Genomic DNA, 23,321 nt, shown 5'->3' with positions numbered 1-23,321 from the left:
AGGCCTCGGGGTTAGAGTCACCCCTAGACAGGGTAAGTGGGTGAAATAAATAATAATGAAATAAAATAAACATTAGACAAAATGAAATTCGTGGAAAACCAACTCCCCAAAAATGAAACAAAAAACAAAACAAAATTTTTCTTCTTCCCACCCACCTCTAAAGTGGGAAGATCTGTAAAATTGGAGATCTGTAATTAGATCTGCTGCCTAAATGGAAGCAGCAGTTCAGGAGTTCTGACTTATGCTGAGAATTGTTCTAGTTGGATAATGGGATAGAGAGAGAGCACGTACCTGGGAGATACCCAGAAGGAGGAGCGCCTGACCCATAAAGTTTAGCTGCAAGGGTGTGTAGAATTTGCCGCTAGGAACCAGTCACATCAAAGTCATTTATTGACATTTTAGGTAAGAATTGCCCTCCAGGACTGGGACTGAATGTGGTGATCCTACTATTCTATCAGGAAATCCTCCACTTTGGATAAAATTATTTAAGTTGCTTCTTCTCTGCTAAATGAAAAAGGGATTTTGTTGAAAGGTCACACGGCTCTAAAGCATGGATGGCCCAACTTCTGCATATATCCACTGTAGAATGGTGTAGCCTAGTAGTCAGAGCAATGGGCCCTGAACCAGCGTAGCCAGTGTTCAGTCCTCATGCAAGGATTGCTAAGGCAAATTACCTCTCCCTCTGGCAAAAATAAATGTAGTGAGTAACCTTTTATCTGGCCCCAGTGGCCTAATGGATAAGGCACTGGCCTCCTGAGTCAGGGATTGTGGGTTCACAGTCCCACCTGGGGTGTCCTTAAGATGCCTTGGATTGGAATAACAAGATAATTGTTGAGTAGTATGCTGTCTTGGTTTACATGTAGACCTTGAATTACAATGTGTTCACAAGTAGGACCTTGGAGCTCTGGCTCCATCACCTCCTGAAAAGCCCCTTTCAGGTTCCCTGGGAGCTACTGAGCTATAATGTAGTAGGCAACTCTCAGTGCAGGCCAATCTAAATCCTCTGTGCAAAGCAGGGTTTTATTTCCTGCCAATATATTAAAAAAAGGAATTCCTCCCAACATCACTAAACCTTGATTTGTATTTAAACACAGCTCAAATTTGTCCAGATACCTTTCTGCAACGGAGAGACAATAGAAAGCCATATTAACATAATTTGTCCAAGAAATCTACTCAAACTGTATCATACGTTTTTCTTTACTCGGTAATACAAAATCTCAGTGCATGGCTACAATTAACCATCATTGAAACCATTTGTGTAATCCATGATTTAACACTGAACCTAGTGAAAGACCCCGGAAAATTTGACTGGAAGGACTGTATGCATTTTCTGGCATTGTAATACTTACATCAAAAAGAACATTTTGTGCTGTTTTTAATTTAACACCAGATTGGTCCATGCTATAGAACAAATTGGAGTGCATGTCAATGTTATTCTTTATCACACTATCACAGTTTGAGATCATTAAACAAACAGACTTTGAAATTCTCAGCCATCTCACAGAAGACAGAGCTGTGTGCAATTTAATTTTTTTTTTGTCTGTTTTAGAAGTGGATAGTTGAAAATATTCCACAGCTATGGTTGAGTTCAGACTGTTTAGTAAGCTCTGTCGGTTGCTATCTTTGATATGTTAATATGACTAAGAGTCCGAAATTTACCTGTGAGTGGCAGCCTGGTGCTCGGGTGGTCACAATGTTTTGGGAAGTTTCATTGTTGCCTTTGGCTTTAGCCAACTCGGCTGCCAGTCAGTGCACACCACCCATAAACCGCCTGCCAATCATGTGTCAGGTTGAAAGGGAGTCACAGTCAGCCAGGGTGCCTTACACTTTTGACAGTATAATTATGGGCCCTGCCACCACATTGTGTGCCTGAACAGCACTGAAGGAGTTTTATTGATTGCTCAAAAGGGAAATTTATCAATGTCTTTAATCAGGCTCACAGGGCTTTACTGGGAACGCAAGTTGACAGTTTCTTATGAGAAATCCAACTTCATGGCCTTGTCTGTTCCTACTTCTTTTTTTAAATTTTCAGTGAAATTAAATGGAAATTACATTTGCCAACTGACCCAGGCCAGCTATGACAGTTTGATCCAGTACGGTTTTTTTCTTTCAACCATTCCATTGTATGCTTTGACTTATTTAAAAAAACAACAATGCAAGGCTATATGTCCTTAAATACAGTAGAATGCAGTTTAAAAGATTATCCTATTGATAATCATGACAAAATTGACCTGGGACATGTGGCAAAATTATCTGTAATTTAGTTCAGCCACAGATGTAGTATTTGCTACTAGGTTCCTATGATGCATAATTAACTAATGCTACAATGCCAGTTTACAAAATTAATACCATATATATATGGCAGAACATCTAAAACAAACATTAAAACAGAAACTACAAAACTCAAAACAAACAATAAAACATAGCAGCTGTGATCAAAAATTTAAAATTAAGAACTCATATCATTATAGATAGAGAATACAAGGAGTTTATAGAAAGAGGTCCCTATTTCAGTTAAAAAAAAAGATCAGAACCCACCAGGAAACAACCATGTTTTCAAAGACTTAAGGAACCTCAACAAATTTAGCTCAGATCTTATAGCCAATGGTAGGCTGCTCCATAACAGAGAGGCTATAGGTTAAAAAGCCCAGCAACATTTAAGATGCAACTTCTGGCCTGAAACTGTTGATAACAGACTCCCCTGCTCAGCGGAGAAACAGGGGTGTACCACACCATTTTCTTAGATAAAGTTTCCCTAGTAGCTAAGTAAATTCTTTTAATTAATTTGTTGAAACACATACATCTTTTACACCAGTTCAGAAGCCTACTCAGATTCTCCTTTTTTTGTGTAATAAAAGTATGCACATATTTTAGGGATCTGAAAATCCACATGAGCACATAAGCCTGTTACATGCATAGCTTCTTATTTTATGAGTCCAAGTCCTACATAAGCTTATGAAAATGTATCTCTTAGGGCCAATTCACTCAGGCTTTTCTCTTTTCCCATGTCCAGAGGACAAGACCTTGATGAATCAGGCTCTTAGTGTGCAATGTTTCAGCTTCCTACCTGGTACAGATATTGACTAGAAAATCAACTGTTTATATTAGATGTTTACAACAGATTTTATAATTTGATTTATTTTTTCCTCTGCTTTTATGAAAGATCTGAGCAAAAAAACATATAAAGGATAAGTGGTAAGGGTAAATAACAGCAAATTTAGCAATCAGACAGAATGTTTCCTGTTGCAGTATCATATTTATCAGTATTTAGGACTAACCAATTAAGCAGTGTGAAACTTTTGCCAGACTCCTAAATATAACACTGTTGTGCAAAAATTCCCACAATGCTGCTTGCTCATATTTTCACTTGCACTTTCTTTTCAGCGTTTCTTTTCTCCTTTTTATGAGGGGAAATTTTTAAACTGCCCACAGACCATGTACCTAATTTTTAGAGGACAATTTTAGAATTCTGAAAGAAACTGACTTGTTGCCTTTTAGTAAACTCTTTTTGCATTCTTTTGTCCGACATAAATCTGAGCCAATTTATTTATTTATTTATTTATTTCCACTAGATATCACCGCTGTAATCAAAGACATCAAAACATGTTGCAACAAAAACAATATGAACAGGAATATCCCATGAAATTAGGATCATATTAAAATTTACTGCTCCAGTCATCATTCATAATTTTTATCCTCCCTTTGGTGTCTACTTGAACCCAAATGCAATTGCAAATTATCATGCTTTGATCTGTTTCCTGTTTCTTAAAGATCAAATAATTAGCTTGCACTCTACAATCCTGCGGCAGATTGTTCCACAAGTGCAGAGCAAACCAATTGAATGCTCATTGATGGGTGACTGCAAACTTGACTGACACTCCAGGTGACAGAGCCAGCAGAGACTGCTGGGATGACTTAAAAATTCTTCTGGTGCATATGAGATTAACAGGGCAACTGAATAAGCAAGTGTCCTTAAATATAAACAATGGAGCATAATAGATAAAATTTTAAATTGCACCTGGAATTCCACTGGTAGCCATTGTGATGTTGTGAAGACTGGAATAATGTGACCATTAATCCTAGCTCCATTCAATAACCTAGCTGCTGTATTTTGCAGATATTACAAACATTCCAAACTATAAGCTGCTAAATCTTGATAAAATGAGTTACAATAGTCTAGATGACTGGTTAGCAGTGTGTGAATCACCATAGCCAGATTTTGCTTATCAAGAAAAGGGCAAATTTGTTAAATCTGACTTAATTGTTAAAACAGACTCTTTACTATTGCTGATATTTGTTTCTATAAGGATAATTCAGCATCCAAGATAACCTATATATTCTTAATTGTATCTTCAGGAATCAATGTAGTGCTAGTATGATAGTAACTTTGCAATCCATTCTAAACTTTCCTCTTGTGACAGGAGTTTTGGGGATTTTTTCATGTTTTTGATCTTTCCCTAGTTATTTGCCATTCCCTTGTAATACAATAACTTCTAACTACTCTGGCTGAGGATGTATTTAGAGGTTAGGCCTTTAGTAGACTCTGAGTTTCACACAGTCACACTTCACATGGTTGTAACTAGAGATGTGAATTGGAACCGGAATCGGTTCGGTTCTGGTTCCGATTCAAATCGTGCATTTTTTTTCGTCCGGCCCGATCGGTTTTTTTTTATTGGCTGTGCCCGATCCGATAAACAAAAAAACCACCCCGACCCTTTAGAACCGCTCCCTTAGCCTCCACCACCCTCCTGACCCCTCCAAAAACGTTTTAAAATTACCTGGTGGTCCAGTAGGCCCCGGGAGCGATCTCCTGCTCTCGGGCCGTCGGCTGCTACTAATAAAAATGGTGCTGATGGCCCTTTGCCCTTACCATGTGACAGGATAACCGTGCCATTGGCCAGCCCCTGTCAAATGGTAGGAGCACTGGATGGCCAGCGCCATCTTTAAAAATGGCGCTGGCCGTCCAGTGCTCCTACCATGTGACAGGGGCTGGCCAATGGCACGGTTATCCTGTCACATGGTAAGGGCAAAGGGCCATCGGCGCCATTTTTATTAGTGGCAGCCGATGGCCCGAGAGCGGGAGATCGCTCCCGGGGCCCACTGGACCACCAGGTAATTTTTAAACGTTTCTGGGGGGGGGGGGGGTCGGGAGGGTGGTGGAGGCTAAGGGAGCAGTTTTAAAGGGTCGGGGTGGGTTTTTAGGTTGTGTCCTAACTCCCGTTAGTGTGCACTAACCTGATTAACGATTTTTTCACAATAATTCAGTGGAATTTCTATTGTATCGCACTCTTTAACGATTAATGCCGATTTAAAAAATATCGGACGATATTTAAATTGTCAAAAAATGATTCACATCCCTAGTTGTAGCTACTGTGAGAATAAGTGGTAAACACCAGGTGCCAGGTGCACAGAATCTGATATGAGGGGGTGAGGATTACAAGAGACAGCCTAGATTGTGTTTTGTGAATACCGCATGCATTTCTCATAACAGGTTCAGATATACAGCTAGGGTACAACTGACAGAGGGTCAGGCAGGGAGTACTGAACTGAAGGGTGATAATAGCTAGAGGAGAGGAGAGATCACTTCCTGGATATGATAGAGCAGACTGATCCTTTGGAGAGAGAGAGAGATCCAGTATATATATATATATATATATATATATATAGGTATAGGTATATATATGCTCTTCAGTATTTTCTGATTTTAATTATTCTCTGTTTTAGAAAGATACTCTGTTTTTAAAAGATACACGCAGCTACATGCGTATCTATTAAAATCCGGTGTTCTCTTGTTTGCACCTGGTGCGCGAACAAAAGTACACGCTCGTGTATTTTTTTGAAATCTGCCCCTCTCTGAAAATACTTGCTTAAAGTTATCCAACTAACCATAGTTGGAAACCATTACATATAAGCAGATATTCTTTTTGAATATCACCAGTTTTATATAAAGTAATTCGGCTATGGTTAGCCATGTAACTTGAGAATTAACTGATATATTCAAAAAAGAATAGATCCGGTTAAGTTATATTCAAGAAAAAAAAATATCCCAATGCAGCCTGTCCCCCCACCTTCCTTCCACCCAAATTGCAAAGGCCCTCTGGGTCCACTCTTTCCACCCCCCAAAAACGGCCTTTTTAAATAAAATAAAAATTTAATAGCACCGAGATAACCCCCTCCCCCACCCTATAATGGGTAATGTCAACAAACCTTTTGTTCTCTGTCTCCATCTGCTGGTAGGAGAGTAAAAATTCATGCATCTGGGTTGGTCATGCTTTATGGAGAGGAAAATGCCTTTGTGGAATTTATGCAATACCTCACAAAGGGCCTCATTTTCCAAGCACTCGGAGTTGGGGCGGAGCATATGTAAAGCGGGAACCTGTGTATCGTGTGCGGCGAAACAGCCGCAGTGTTAGCGAGGCTAATAACTACAACTCCAAGTTATGGGCCAGAAAAGGATTATTGCAGGCAGAGAGAGAGAGAGAGAGAGAGAGAGAGAGAGAGAGAGAGAGAGAGAGAGAGAGAGAGAGAGAGAGAGAGAGAGAGAGAGAGAGAGAGAGACTTACTATAGTGCCTATGCCCTACATAGGTATTTGAATCCCTATGGGAGGGCTACCTACTAACTCGGGGTGGGGATTAGGTATGAGCGTCGGGGGTTGGGGGCCACTTTCGCATTCCACATGAGACCTATGGACAGAACAGTGGTCTCTAGTGCAGATTTGCTGGCCGTCGGAGTGAGGACGCTCACTCCAAGAGGAGATTTGGCCAACATTCTCTCCACCTAGCATGTTGTTGCCCAGGTAGAGTTTCCATCAAGCTAGGTAGAGAGAACGTTGGCCAAACCACTTCTTGGAGTGAGCGTCCTCACTCCGACGGCCAGCAAATCTGCACTAGAGACCACTGTTCTGTCCGTAGGTCTCATGTGGAATGCGAAAGTGGCCCCCAACCCCCGACGCTCATACCTAATCCCCACCCCGAGTTAGTAGGTAGCCCTCCCATAGGGATTCAAATACCTATGTAGGGCATAGGCACTATTAGGGATGTGAATCGTTTTAGGACGATTAACATTATCGTCCGATAATTTTAATATCGTCTTAAACCGTTATAGAACACAATACAATAGAGATTCTAACGATTTATCGTTATAAATCGTTAGAATCGTGAGCCGGCACACTAAAACCCCCTAAAACCCACCCCCAACCCTTTAAATTAAATCCCCCACCCTCCCAACCCCCCCCCCCAATGACTTAAATAACCTGCGGGTCCAGCGGCGGTCCGGAACGGCAGCGGTCCGGAACGGGCTCCTGCTACTGAATCTTGTTGTCTTCAGCCGGCGCCATTTTCCAAAATGGCGCCAAAAAATGGCGGCGGCCATAGACGAACACGATTGGACGGCAGGAGGTCCTTCCGGACCCCCGCTGGACTTTTGGCAAGTCTTGTGGGGGTCAGGAGGCCCCCCCCAAGCTGGCCAAAAGTTCCTGGAGGTCCAGCGGGGGTCAGGGAGCGATTTCCCGCCGCGAATCGTTTTCGTACGGAAAATGGCGCCGGCAGGAGATCGACTGCAGGAGGTCGTTCAGCAAGGCGCCGGAACCCTCGCTGAACGACCTCCTGCAGTCGATCTCCTGCCGGCGCCATTTTCCGTATGAAAACGATTCGCGGCGGGAAATCTGCTCCCTGACCCCCGCTGGGACCTCCAGGAACTTTTGGCCAGCTTGGGGGGGGGGCCTCCTGACCCCCACAAGACTTGCCAAAAGTCCAGCGGGGGTCCGGAAGGACCTCCTGCCGTCCAATCGTGTTCGTCTATGGCCGCCGCCATTTTTCGGCGCCATTTTGGAAAATGGCGCCGGCTGAAGACAACAAGATTCAGTAGCAGGAGCCCGTTCCGGACCGCTGCCGTTCCGGACCGCTGCTGGATCCACAGGTTATTTAAGTCATTTGGGGGTGGGGGATTTAATTTAAAGGGTCGGGGGTTGGGTTTTAGGGGGTTTTAATGTGCCGGTTTTGCGATTTTACGTTTTTTTGATTTTTCACAATTTTTCACGATTTTTCACGATATTTTACCCCCCCAAACGGCAACAATACGATTCCCTCCCCCTCCCAGCCGAAATTGATCGTTAAGACGATCGAGGACACGATTCACATCCCTAGGCACTATAGTAAGTCTCTCTCTCTCTCTCTCTCTCTCTCTCTCTCTCTCTCCTGAAACAGGCTGTCTGGGACTATCGTGGCCTGCGATGATTTCGTGCACCGCGATAAAAGACTGAAAGAATCATCGTGCACTGGGAAAACATTGTGTGCGGCGCTAATGTTTTCGTGAATGGCGAAAACATCGCCGCACGCGATGTTTCCCCACTGCACGAAAGAAGCCTCATTTGCATTGGTAACGCCCCCTAATGCGTTACCAATGCGATATTGGAAAATAAGGCCCAAAGTTACTTTAGCTTGTCCCTAGAAAGTTACCAGAGAAAAAATCTGAAATTATAGAGACACTCTTGGCTCTTACTCTGTGAAAGGTCCCACTGCTGTCAGTTACACAGAATAATTAGTACAGTGTCACTGACTCTTTCACACAGATAAAGCAATCTACCCCTTTTTACAGTCAGTCTCTGGCCGCTCTGTATGCCCTGCAAGAAAAAAATCATTCTTTTTGTCTGTTTCTTATAGTCACTAATTCACTGACTGCATGCTGTAGAAAAGAAATACACTTACCCTGCTGATAAACAGTTATGCTGTAACCCTCTAACAGAGAGAATACAGTTTATCCTGCTGCTAGCAGCAAAATTAGGGGACAGTAACAGTGACTGTAAAAGAACACCTATCATTCACCTTTAAATCTAAAGCTTTTTACCTTATCTTTTGTTTTACTCTGGAACTTTGAAGCAAGGAGCTTCAAAATGCCTGCCTTCTTTCTCTGAGATCCAGCAGAGGAATGACTGAGAATAAAATGGTCACTGAATACTGAAAGTGCTCTTAGTTTCACTTTCACCTAAAAAAATGATTATGTCAATTAATGCAGCTGTCAGATAGGACAGGTTAGTTGAAAAAGTGCTGAAACATGATTGATCCCACTGTTTTCTTGTGCCATCCACAACTGACTCCACTAAGTCTGGCTTTGTTTCCCCCGCAGACTTTAATGGGACTGAATCAAATGAGTCAAAAGGGACTCAGATATTTTGGGGTACTGCACTCATTCGATTTAGATGACCTGAACTGAATCAAAAGTTGATACATTCAGATCATCTAAATGCACATCCCTACTAAACGCTTTAACTGCTATGTTGGAAATCATGCAAACAGCTTACATTAACAATAATGCATAATTCTATGACAGCATTAAAACTTTACCTACAGTATGTTGCTGTTCAAGCCAAATGCTCTTAGCATTTAAATGATCATTTGTGCATGTCTTCTCATTCCTTCAGGCAACTATTCTCTGTCTCATTCGATAGCACCATATATTAAGTAGTGCAGTATGAAAATAGTAACAGCTGTATGCAGACATTTCTGAGCACAGAGTAGTTGCCATATATCTTTGAACATATTGAATCACACACACTCGCAGGCACAGGTATGGTATGTAGCTCATTGATTTTTAAATCACATTGGACCAGAGCATGGAAATTAAAAAATGCTAAATGAATGAAGATCTAGAAAATTATACCTGCTATATCTTGTCTTATTGCAGGGAGGTGGGTGAATGGTAAGCCCAAATGTTAAATAATTAACTTCCTATAATTGATCGGAATGTATCATTTGCTAAACAGCAAAACCTCTGTGAAAATTGGCCGTCATCTTATTGTCCTCCAGTGAATCTGATATTATCCTAATAGATGAAATATACACTTGAAAGGAACTACGCCTCTCAAGCTCATATGCACTGAAAACCTACTAATAATTTTTACCTAATTTATCCATTCCAGGACCCCCAATTCCAGGACTTATAAGGTTAATTATTTGAATTTTTCTTGATTGCAATGTGTGTATTTTGTCTGTGTGATAAACCTCTTTACAGTGCTTAACATTTTAAAGCTTATAATACAGAGCAGGATGCTTTTATTTTATATTTTTGATATGCACTCTATATAAGCCTGTCAATGCTCTATTTTTTCTGCAATTCTTTGAATGCAGAAATTGCCAGATAATTTTCTTACTGGTGCCGAATCTTGCCTCATGGACATTTTTAATTTAAAAAAATGAAATCTTTTTACATTAAGATGTGAGTGAAAAAAAACACTGAAAATGGTAAAATAAAAATCTGAAAAGTAAGTGATATTTCAATGATAACTAAAATGTAAGTAATTTTATATTCTTATGTAGTAATGCAATAAAATGCATAATAATTAGATCAGATGCTAATTAGAATATTCTAATATTCTTCAGTGGTGTCCAATCCCAGTAGTCTGGATTTGGATTTTATTACTTGCCTTTCCAAATCCATACTCTGGGGTTGGTACTTACTTGAAGTCATAGAGGGTGAGATGATTTACACAAAAAGCATCAGTGGGAGAAGTAAGATTTGAACCCTTGTTCTCAGTCTACTGCTCTAACTTCTAGGTCACACTAATTTCAGCTGGATCAATGCCTGAAAAATGCTAGGGTAAGGACCTTTATCCCAGATCAAATCAATCTTAGCAAACTCAGTCCCATCCCATAAATGGAGTCTACTTATTGAGCCCATTGGATGTTACCAGAAGATGTTTTTATCTGTCCCAGGCTTCAAAGTCTTTAGTCATGACCCTTTCAGAAAGATTATTATAATGTGTAGCCTTGCCAATAACACGGAGAAAATCCTCATTATGATATCTGTTATTAAACATGCTAGCTTTATAGGGAGGGTAATCTTATCATATTACAGATAGCTTTTGCAACAGGTATATGTATAAGTTAACCAATAATCCTACTATTGGGGCTAATATTTCCTCACCATGTATACTTGTACTCAATATTCAAAACAAATGAGGAATACCAAATTTCTCACTCAATTTTTCAAAATTTTTTCATAACTCAGGGAATTATTATCAGAATGTTTTGTGCTCAATCCTTTAGCAATTTTAAAAGACAAGTGATTTAGTAAATTAATGAGTAGTTTAAAACAATAATAAATAAAAATTGTGGTCTAATGGGAATTGGTAAATGAGGTTAACAACTAAGTGCTGTTCTTACCATGAATATGGTTGCAGCCCTGTAAGGGCAAGAGCCTAAAGGATTGAGCACAAATCATTCTGATACTAATTCCCTGAGTTATGAAAAAATTTTGAAAAATTGAGTGAGAAATTTGGTATTCCTCATTTGTTTTGACTATTGAGTATATGTATAAGTTACACAGGTTTTCAATGCAAACTTGAAGATCTTGGAAATTATTTGACATAACATGTACAAACTCACCCACACAAAGTTACATCTAGTTTTTGCAGGGCATAACTTGTGCATGTGAATTTAAATGCATAAGAGTTAATTTTCAAAAGAATTTATACACTTAAAATTGGGTTTACTTGGGTAAATGCACTTTACACAACTAAATGGGCTTTTGAAAATTGCTATTATATATGTCATTGAATTGTCCATAGGATTTTCTTGCGAAAGTGCACTTTACTTGAGTAAATGGCTTTTGAAAATTGCTACAACAGTCTGTTACATTTATGTGTGAAACTCCTTTGAAAATTATTACCAAACTATCACCATACTCCTTTGAAAATTATCACCATACTATTTAAAATAAAAAAGTATGTGTGTAAATAGAAATTCCTCCCCTTTGAATGCCTCTCTTCTGTCCCCTCAACTGACTACAAGTATTGAACCATTTTCTCACTTTCTTTCCTATCTAAAATTATTGAATCTGTAGTTCTAAAGCAACTTACAGATTTCCTCAATGAACACTCCCTTCTTGATCAATATCAGTTTGGATTTCACCCCCATCAAAGTACTGAAACCTTTCTCTTATCAAGTATTGACACAATTCACTGAAACTTTGACTCCGGGACATCTTATGTATCCATCTTTCTTGATCTATCTGCTGCATTTGATACCATCAACCATGAAATTCTACTTTCTCACCTAAAGAATATTGGTTTCTCTGGATCTGTCATGTCATGGTTCTCATTCTACCTAGATAATCAATTTCAGGAAGTACATTTAAACTCTGCTACCTCTTCTTGGTTTCCTGTTCAGACTAGTGTACCTCAAGGTTCAGCCCTTTCCGCTGCTTTATTTAATATCTACATGACACCTATTTGCCAGCTACTTTCCACTTTAGGGATCTCTTATCATACATTATTCTGTAAATAATTATTATTATTCTGTAAATAATTACGCCTCGTTCTGTTAATTCTCTCTAGCTTTCCATCTTCTCCCAGTTTGAACAGTCTTGTTTTATTGTACCTTCTTGGTTTCTTTGCACTCGTTCCATGTTCTTGTTTTCATACACTCCCCTTGTTAATTGTAAACCAGCATGATGTGATTCTATCATGAATGCCAGTATATAAAAACCCTAAATAAATAAAATAAATAAATATATATATATATACGCTGATGATATCCAACTCTATTTCCTTACCTGGCAATCATGGCATTCCACATCCCGGTTTATCACCTTTATGCTTATGATCCATTAAATCATAGTGACTCCATAATAAATTCTCCTTAAATCTCTCTAAATCTCTCTAAAATCTCTCTCGGCAGCCCCTCATTTGACATCCCTAGCTCCATATCTGTTAACAATATACCCATCAAGATTTCCTTTACTGCCCACCACCTTGGCATTCTTCTTGATTCCAAACTTGACATGAGAGCTAATATCAAATCAGTAGTCAAATCAACCATTTATAAACTACATCTTCTGAGACATGTTAAACCTCTCTTTGAACCAACAGCCTTTCGAACAATATTGCAATCTCTAATTCTTACTGGTTTCAACTACTGCAATTCTCTGTATCTCAGCCTTTCACTTACCTCAATTAAACCTCTTCAGCTTTCTCAAAATGCAGCAGCATGTCTCCTGGCTAACAGCAAACTTCAGGCCATATTTCCCCTGTCTGCTAAAACTACCCTGGTTACCGATTTGCTGGAGAATCAAGTACAAAATCCTAATCATTTTACACAATCTCATTCATGACAACAAATCTGCAAATTTATTTATTTATTTATTGAGTTTTATATACCGTCGTTCGGTTTTGCCATCACAACGGTTTACAAAGATTCGAAGTTTAACAGAGTGTTCAAAAGAATCGTGCAAGTGTTAACATAGTTATCGTGGGCGTTATAAACGTAGTTCAGATATCGAGCTGTACATGTTATATTACGTGCTTACATTGGTTTCACATGGTTACAAATTGCAGGGAGGGAGGGAAGTAATGAAAAAGTTATTGGGTGTTTTGGTAAGCTTTGGTGAACATCCATGTTTTTAGTTCTTTTTTGAAGATTTTTAAATTTTGTTGTGTTCTAAGTTCGATTGGGAGGGTGTTCCAGAGTTTGGGACATCCTAGGGATATGGCTCTTTTCCGAGTTGAGGTAAGTTGTTTGGATCGAGTAGGAGGGATTTTTAAGAGACCTTTGTTAGTTGAGCGGAGGTTTCAGTTTGGTGAGTGGAATTTTATTGATGTACTTAGCCAGTTTGTTTGTTTTTCGTATATTATTTTGTGTAATATAGATAGAATTTTGTAGTCAATTTGGTATTTTATTGGGAGCCAGTGTAGTGATATCAGTGTTGGAGTAATGTGATCATGTTTTTTTGGTTCCAGTGAGTATTCTGGCGGCTGTATTTTGAAGGATTTGGAGTGGTTGGATGGTTGTGAGAGGTAAGTTGAATAGCAGGGAGTTGCAGTAGTCCAGGTTGGAGAAGATGTTGCATCCGTCGCTGCTCGACGCCCTCACTCTGCCCTCTTTACTGCTGTGGTGACTCCTTCCGGGTCTGATGGACGGTTAGCTGCCGCGGCGTCTTCTTGCCATCTCCCTCCGGCGTCCCCGGACTGGCTCAACGCTGCGGATCCACCATATTGTCTGATGACATAGGGTGCACGCTCTCTGATTGATGTGCCAGCAAGGGCACAAACCCCGGGGGCGTCCCCCTGAGATGACGTCATCCGCTTCCAATATAAAAGGTCTCATCATTCGCTAACGAATCGAGTTAGCAAGGAGAAAGTCTTCGCTTCAAGCAAGGATTGATAGCGGAGATTGATTTGGACTCGCTTGTCTCTCTACGCTACTCTGCCTCCTTGGACTTACCAGGGGTACCCGCTCCTCGGAGGCCTCGCTCTCTTTTCTTTATTTCAGATTGCAGATAGGAACTGGTACTTGCTCCTCGAGGGCCCATGTTCCTGGACACTGAAGATTCTCTACTGCCTGGAAGCTATCACAGATACAGACATTTGTGAGTTACCATCGCTCTCTCAGAGCTTTCCCTGGAACCAGGTACTTGCTCCTCGAGGGCCTAACCCTTTCCAGCTACTGAACTTCCTTAAGACCTTATGTGAGAGTTGTCATCTAGTTCTGGGTATGAACACAGCATACCCTGTCTACTCACTATCTATAGTTTCTCTACAGCTCAGCAACCCTGGGATCGCTGTTCCAGTACCTGAGGGACTTCAGCCCTGCCGGGCATATCAGCTCACTATTGCCACCTCTGGTGGTTCTACTAACCTGTCTAATAAAGAACTATCTGTGTCTGTCTCCATACCCAAGCCTAGCCAGTGGTCCCTCTCAGGATATCCTCCTGGGGGCACAGTCATCTGCCATCAGCCCAAGGATGGTAGGGCATCAACATCTACAATACAAAGTCCTCCCATTCGGACTTGCATCGGCTCCCAGAGTATTCACAAAGTGTCTAGCAGTACTTGCAGGTCACTTGCACAAGGAAAGTGTCCATGTATTTCCATATCTAGATGACTGGCTCATCAGAAGTCAATCTCAACAAGGAGCTCTAACTTCTCTCAATCAAACGATTGTTCTCCTTCACTCCACGGGATTTCTCATAAACTATCAAAAATCCCACCTAACACCTTCGCACCAACTTCAATTCATAGGTGCAGACTTGGACACTATCCTGTTAAGAGCCTTTCTGCCCAAGGATCGAGCAGAGACATTATCCCTGTTGGGAAGCTCACTTCGCTCAAAGAAACAGGCAACAGCTCATCAGTTCCTAATCTTACTAGGCCACATGGCCTCCACAGTTAATGTCACTCCTATGGCAAGACTCGCCATGAGAGTAACCCAATGGACATTGTGATCTCAATGGATCCAAGCCATTCAACCACTACATTATCCAATTCAAGCAACCCACCAGCTACTTTCCTCTCTCCTTTGGTGGGCAAACAGGGACAATTTGTGCAAGGGCCTACCCTTCCAACAACCAGTCCCAAAGATAACATTAACTACAGATGCAACTACCTTGGGTTGGGGAGCACACATAGACAATCTCCAAACTCAAGGGATTTGGACAAAACTCGAAGCAACATTCCAAATCAATTTTCTGGAACTTCGAGCTATACGTTATGCGCTGCATGCGTTCAAGGACTGCCTTTCACACAAAACTGTTCTTATCCAAATGGACAACACAGTAGCCATGTGGTACATCAACAAACAGGGAGGTACAGGTTCGTATCTCCTTTGTCAAGAAGCTGCACAGATTTGGGCTCTGAATCACTCAATATTCCTCCGGGCTTCTCATCTGGCAGGTATTCACAACGTAGTAGCAGATCGACTCAGTCGTCAGTTCCAGCCACACAAATGGTCCCTGGATCCGTCAGTAGCGACCAGGATATTTCAACGGTGGGGACAACCGACAATAGACCTCTTTGCATCACATCTGAATCGCAAAGTGGACAACTTCTGTACTCTACACAGACAACAGAACCAACCAGCCAAGGACGCCTTTGCTCGCCCTTGGAACTCAGGCCTACTATACTAGCGTATCCTCCGATACTGCTAATAACCAAAACTCTAGTGAAGCTACAACAGGACAAGGGGTCCATGATACTCATAGCCCCATATTGGCCTCGACAAGTCTGGTTTCCCACGCTTCTAGATCTCTCAGTCAGGGATCCCATTCGCCTGGGAGTAACTCCCACTCTCATAACTCAGAATCAGGGTCAGTTGCACCATCCCAACCTTCAATCTCTATCCCTGACAGCATGGATATTGAAAGCTTGATTTTACAACCACTCAATCTTTCAAACAATGTATCTCAAGTGCTTCTAGCTGCACATAAACCTTCCACACGAAAGAACTATTCTTCCAAATGGAAAAGATTTACTATGTGGTGCAGTCAAATGAAGAAAGACCCTTTCACCTGCCCCACGACCTCTCTCTTAGACTACTTATACCTACTTTCAGACTCTGGTCTCCAGACGTCATCGGTAAGAGTACATTTAAGTGCAATCTCAGCTTACCATAACAAGGTTGGAGATGCACCCATATCCACACAACCTCTCGTCACCAGGTTTATGAGAGGTTTAACTCATCTTAAACCACCAATTCGACCACCAGTCACAGAATGGGATCTGAATTTGGTACTAACATGACTCATGCGTTCTCCTTTCGAACCCATAGCCTCTTGTGATTTAAAATTCCTCACGTGGAAGACTACTTTCCTCATAGCTATCACTTCAGCTAGAAGAGTTAGTGAGTTACCAGCACTTGTCACGTACGAACCCTACACAAAATTCCTGCTTGATAGAGTGGTTCTCTGTACACATCCAAAATTCCTTCCTAAGGTAGTTATGGAATTCCACTTGAACCAATCCATAGTTTTACCCACATTTTTTCCAAGGCCTCATTCTCACCAAGGAGAAACAGCCTTACATACCTTGGACTGTAAACGTGCTCTATCCTTTTATTTAAACCGCACGGCAGTCCACAGGAAATCCAATCAACTCTTTATTTCTTATGATCCAAACAAACCGTGTAAAGCAGTGGGTAAACATACTCTATCCAATTGGCTAGCAGATTGCATACAGTTTTGCTATGAAAAAGCAGGCCTTCCTCTCCAAGGGCGAGTAAAGGCACACTCAGTAAGAGTAATGTCAACTTCAGTAGCACACTATCGTTCAGTGCCAATCAGTGACATATGTAAAGCAGCAACATGGAGTTCTCTTCACACCTTTGCAGCTCATTACTGTTTGGACAAGCAAGGACGACAAGATTCCACCTATGGACAATCTGTCTTAAGGAACTTGTTTCCAGTTTGATCCCAACTCCTTCTACAACCAACCTGCTGTGATCTTCGGCTGACTCATTTCAACAGCAATACTCCACTGTTGTCTCAATACAACATGACTCAGCCTCTAGCTTGCTAATCACCCATATGTGAGGACTAGCATCCTGCTTGTCCTGGGATAAAGCAGAATTGCTTACCTTGTAATAGGTGTTATCCCAGGACAGCACGAAACCCACCCGCCACCCCGCGGAGTTGGGACACAGTTTTCTCTTATTTTATTTTTGCTAAAGCTTATTGCTGTATAAGAGACTGAAGTGAGACCCCTGTGGCAGGGAATATCATGGCATGCCGGGCATGCTCAGTAGCCTCAGGCAGCCAGTCAAAAGTTTCTAGAAACTTTGTCAGAAGTTTTTCCCGCAAGAGGGCTCTGTCAGTGACGTCACCCATATGTGAGGACTACATCCTGCTGTCCTGGGATAACACCTATTACAAGGTAAGCAATTTTGCTTTATTAAAATTTCTTAATTGCCTAAGAATATACTAGGCGATGTACATAATAAAACATGCAAAATAAATAACAGAAAGCCAAAATAAGTTTTATATTATGTTTTTATGCATTTATGTTACCATAACATAAAAACTGCTTGCCTGATGAAATTATAATAAAATTAAATGAAATGCCTACAGACCTCTGATATTACCAGATTCCTTTTTTCACAGTTTCTTTGGGTATTATTCAAACAGATAACACTCCTCATAGTGGCCTTTTTTACCATCTTGCTGGTGAGGAAATATTTTTTTTGGAAATATATTGTTATTATTATTATCTATAACTTCAGGGTAGATATTCAAAGCTGGCCATGTAAATGACTTAGGCCTGGATTTATCAAAATGCACTAAATATTGCATGCGTTAGGAAAAGGGGCTATCAGGGCCCTCCTACAGAGAGAGAGAGAGAGAGAGAGAACTAGCCATAATGCCCTCACACTAGATAGGTATTTATATTTCCATGGGAGGCCCACCTAGTAACTTGAGGTGAGATTTAGGTATTAGTGTAGGAGTTAGGAGCCACTGTGACATTCAAAGTGAGATGTACGAACAGAACAGTGCTCTCTTGTGAAGATTTGATGACTTTCGGAGTGAGGAAACTCACCCAAAGATGAGATTTCTGCAATGTTCTCTCAACCTAGCTTGATGACTCAACTTTGGGTGAGTTTCCTCACTCCGAAGGTCATCAAATCTTCACAAGAGAACACCGTTCTGTTGTACATCTCACTTTGAATGTCAGAGTGGCCCCCTAACCCCTACACTAATACCTAAACCTCACCTCGAGTTACTAGGTGGGCCTCCCATAGAGATATAAATACCTATCTTGTGTGAGGGCATTATGGCTAGGCTCTCTTTCTCTCTCTCTCTTTCTCTCTTTCTCTTGTGGTAGGAGGCCCCTGATAACTAGGCTGGCTCTCCAAATCCTCCCCTTTTTCTCATTTACATCGCACCACGAGTTAAAGGCATTTTTTTTTGCATGCGAAAGGTCAGTGCATGCGAAAGGTCAGTGCCCGCCCTCCACACCCGGGAGACCCCAGCGCCAGCTTCGCTTGTTAAATCGCCGAAAACCTGCAAGAAAAAACAGGCGCATAACCGCGCCAAGGCCCGCCCACACCACTACCTGAGACCCAATCAGGGTCAGCCGGGCAGAACTTTAAATCTTGCGCCGAGAAGCGCCATCCTCCATTTCGCCGCTGCTCCCAGATCGTGACCGTGACCTGCGCGACCGGCGCCAGAGCCCCGCCGGGGGAAGGGAAAGGTCAGTGCCTGCCCTCCACACCCGGGAGACCCCAGCGCCAGCCGCGCTTGTTAAATCGCCGAAAACCTGCAAGAAAAAACAGGCGCATAACCGCGCCAAGGCCCGCCCACACCACTACCTGAGACCCAATCAGGGTCAGCCGGGCAACCATTTAAGACACACCCCTCCAGGCGTCGCGCGCCGTGCGTCGCGCGCCGAAGGAGCGCGCCAAAGGAGCGCGACAAAGGGGCCTGCCCCTTTGTGCGCCCCTTCGTGCAGCCCCTGAGGACTGTGGACGGACCAGAGTCAATCTCACTGCAATTTGTATCCTTCACCTTACGAATCTCTCACAAAAAGTTGGCCAGACCGGACAACAAACAACGTCCACAAATCACCCTTTCAACATAAGGAAAACAAACGCATCACCCTCACAGGCCTACAGCCCTCGCCTGCCACAGCAATTCTCAAAATGCCTCCTTCTTTCCCAATCCCTATCCTCCCACATTGTCCACCTTCTAAGGGACACTCAACTCGACAGGCCCATCACCACAACCTCAAAACCCTATCTCCAATTATGATCACTCCCCTCACCCAACTACTAGGCCTCACACTATTCTCGTTAACGTTATTCAATGCACAATCCCTAACAAAGAAATCAGTAATACTAAACGACTACCTCATTGATGTGAAGCCAGATATATGCGCAATTACGGAGACCTGGCTCAAACCCTCAGATACTGCAATAATTAATCAATTACCTACAGGGACATACAACTTCTTCTCCATTCCACGCCAGGGAAGAAAAAAAGGAGGAGGAATCCTCCTCGCTACAAAAAAGGACCTCAGATTCACCCAGCATTCCACCAATACAAACTCTAAACTCGAAATAGGCTTCTTCTCGTCAGACAAACTCCAAATTTTACTTGTCTACGCCCCTCCAGGTGTCCTGGAATCAGACGCCTCACCGCTGGTTGAACTTACCACCTCCCTTATCAACCTGGATGCCCCAGCCATAATCTTAGGAGACTTCAACCTCCACGTCGACAACTCCACACTATCACCTAACTGCGAAGCCTTACTCACAGCATACTCGGCGTTAGGTTTCACTCAACTAGTTAACAAACCCACACACAAAGCTGGCCACACGCTAGACCTCATCTTCGTAAATACAGCAATCAAACCTGTTCAGCACCCTACCTGCACGAAGGTCCCATGGTCAGACCACTCCCTCATAACATCGTCTTTCTCAATAAAAGACAACAGTCCTTCTCTCATACCCTCCCCTTGCTTCACCTACAGGAAAACTTGCTCCATGGAAGATCTTAGCAATCATTTATCATCACATCTCACTCAAATAGACCTCACCAATCCGAATTCAGCTCTTCGATCTTGGAACAACATCACGGAATCCATTGCCAACAAGCTATGCCCTCTAACAACAAAAAAACCTCACCCCAACTCATCTAAAAAACAACCATGGTTTACCCCAGAGCTAAAAAAGCTTAAACTACTGCTAAGACAAAAAGAGGCTAAATGGCGTAAAAACCCTTGCTCCACCACGCAATCTACCTATAAATCAACTCTTCACCATTATAAATCCAATACATTAAGATCCAAGAGGAACTACTACTCATCCAAGATCCACCACCTAGTCTTCGACGCTAAAGCCCTCTTCAGCTACGTCTCTAACCTCACACAAACAAGCCCTCCAGAAATCACACTTACCCAAGCTAAATCTAAAGTGGAAGAACTAGCAATATTTTTCAACAACAAAATCAGCAAACTTCTAACTCAGCTTCCCCCTAACACCGTCTCTACATCAACCTCACCTCAGACCGCTTTCAACTATACCCGCTTAGCTGAACTAGAACTCACCTCCTCCATTGAGATCCTAGGTATCCTACGGAAAATGAAACCATCCTCTCACCCATTGGATCACATCCCCTCGAAACTGCTTCTATCAATTCCTGACGCCATCTCCAAATCACTGTCAGACATCATAAATTGTTCAATAACACAAGGATCTTACCCAGATGACCTCAAATTAGCCTCACTCAAACCACTACTCAAGAAACCAAACCTAGATCCTAACGACCCAAACAACTACCGACCGATTGCCAACCTCCCCTTCATAGCCAAGATCATGGAGAAATTGGTGAACACCAGACTCTCAAACTACATTGAAGAAAACAACCTCTTATTCCCATCGCAATACGGATTTCGCAAAACACTAAGCACGGAATCCCTCCTCATCTCCTTAACAGATTACCTCATTCTAGGCCTTGACAAAGGACAAGCCTTCTTACTGATCCTACTGGACCTTTCTTCAGCTTTCGACACCGTCAACCATTCCCTACTCATTAAACAGCTGGCCTCCATAGGTATCTCAGGCTCAGCACTCTCTTGGTTCATGTCCTTCCTCAGCAACAGAGGATACAAGGTAAAGTTACAGAACAAAGAATCCACACAACATCCTTCATCAGTAGGAGTCCCACAAGGCTCTTCCCTGTCTCCTACTTTATTTAACATTTACCTCTTACCGTTATGCCAACTTCTCACCGACCTTAACCTCAAACATTTCCTTTACGCTGATGATATCCAGGTCCTGATCCCCATTAAGGATTCCCTTACAAAAACGCTAGCTTACTGGAACTCCTGCCTTCAAAAAATTCAACTCCTCCTCACCAACCTTAACCTAGTACTTAATTCCAGCAAAACTGAACTCCTGCTCATCACCTCTGAGAACAGCACCATCACCTCGACACAGCAAGGCACAGCAACAACAATTACACAAGTAAGAGACCTAGGAGTCTTAATTGACAATCACCTGAATTTCAAAGCCACTATCAACAAAACCACTAAAGACTGTTTCTACCAACTACAAGTACTGAAACGAATTAGACCTCTTTTCCATGCCCATGATTTCAGAACCATTCTGCAAGCTATCATATTTTCTAAATTAGACTATTGTAACACCATCCTACTTGGCCTTCCCGCTTCATTCACCAAACCGCTCCAAATGGTACAAAATACAGCTGCTCGAATACTGACAAATTCTAGGAGAAGGGATCACATAACCCCCATCCTAAAAAGCCTCCATTGGCTACCCATACACTTTAGAATAATATACAAGGCCATTCTTACTACATACAAAAATATCCACCTACTGGCTCCCATCGACCTACAAATCCCTCTCCAACTACATAATTCGTCAAGACCGACAAGAGAGGCATACAAAGGATCGCTACAGGTACCACCGCCTAAATCTACCAGACACAACACGCTAAGAAATCGGGCTTTCTCCACAGCCATTCCACCAATATGGAACTCCATCCCTACAAACCTCAGACTGGAAACATGCATCGCAACCTTCAAAAAAAGACTAAAGACATGGATATTCATACAAGCATTCCCGGACTCCAATTGATTTATCTCATCCACGCCTCCTTACCTCCGCCCACACTATAATCAATTATCTCCACTATCGTTTTTACATGTTTGAATTATAATCTGTCCTTTCTCTTCCTCCCCGCCAAGTTTTTAATTACCCTGTTATATGTAACTGCATTTTCCGCACCACTGTTCTAGTTTATGTTTCACGATGCACCCTTGTTTTATGTGAACCAGCATGATGGGACTGCGATCTCGAATGCCGGTATATAAAAACCTTAAATAAATAAATAAATAAATAAAATATAGCACTTTGATAAATGACCGCCTTAGCCAGTTAGAACTTATCCAGGTAAGTTACGATGTATATTCAGTGGCAAGATGAAGCTGCTGAATATACATGTATACATACGCACTTAGCTGCTCTGTGGGGGCGTCCAAACTTACACATATACTTATGTGGCTAACTCCCAATATCAGTAGTTAGCCGTATAAGCCGAATAAGTTATATGGCTAACTCACTCTGTCCTCAAGCCATCCAGTATGCACCTACTTTTTGTGCGTGTAAATTTTAGCCATCTAAGGGACTTATAAGCAGCAGTCACTGAATGCAGGCGCATATTCAATGGTCGCTACTTAGATACATAACGCCCACTTATCTGGCTAAATAGCACTGAATACGCTTTGAATATCAAGCCCTTCATGTCTTGTAGAGCTGGAAGTGAAAATGTGTACTTATAATGAAAGTTTTCTATATAGTAGCAGAATCAAATGCATTAGTATCTCTTTGCAGCAAGCCTCCTTATTGCAAAGCAAACCTTGGGCATAGTATATTGAAGTCTTGACTCCCAAAATAGGTACTGATCAAATATTAGTATTTATTATAGCAGTCACATTTTTCCTAAGAAACTGTGATTATGATCATTAACATTGGTGCTCCTTAGGAAAATTAAAATTACTGAGCTCTAGAAAAATTAACTATCAGGACAAGACTTCTAT

The 23,321-nt window shown here is 41.8% G+C and overlaps 1 protein-coding gene across 3 annotated transcripts in view; it reads left to right on the top strand.

Annotated features, from left to right (window-relative positions):
• Window positions 1-23,321, top strand: part of PKHD1 (PKHD1 ciliary IPT domain containing fibrocystin/polyductin) — a 1,284,809-nt gene that overhangs the window by 548,123 nt on the left and 713,365 nt on the right. The window lies entirely within an intron of this gene.

This window comes from Rhinatrema bivittatum, chromosome 3 (genome assembly GCF_901001135.1).
Source record: "Rhinatrema bivittatum chromosome 3, aRhiBiv1.1, whole genome shotgun sequence".
Lineage (NCBI taxonomy): Eukaryota > Metazoa > Chordata > Amphibia > Gymnophiona > Rhinatrematidae > Rhinatrema > Rhinatrema bivittatum.
The sequence above is the reverse complement of the archived record's forward strand: the minus strand, read 5'-3'. Positions and strand labels throughout refer to the sequence as shown.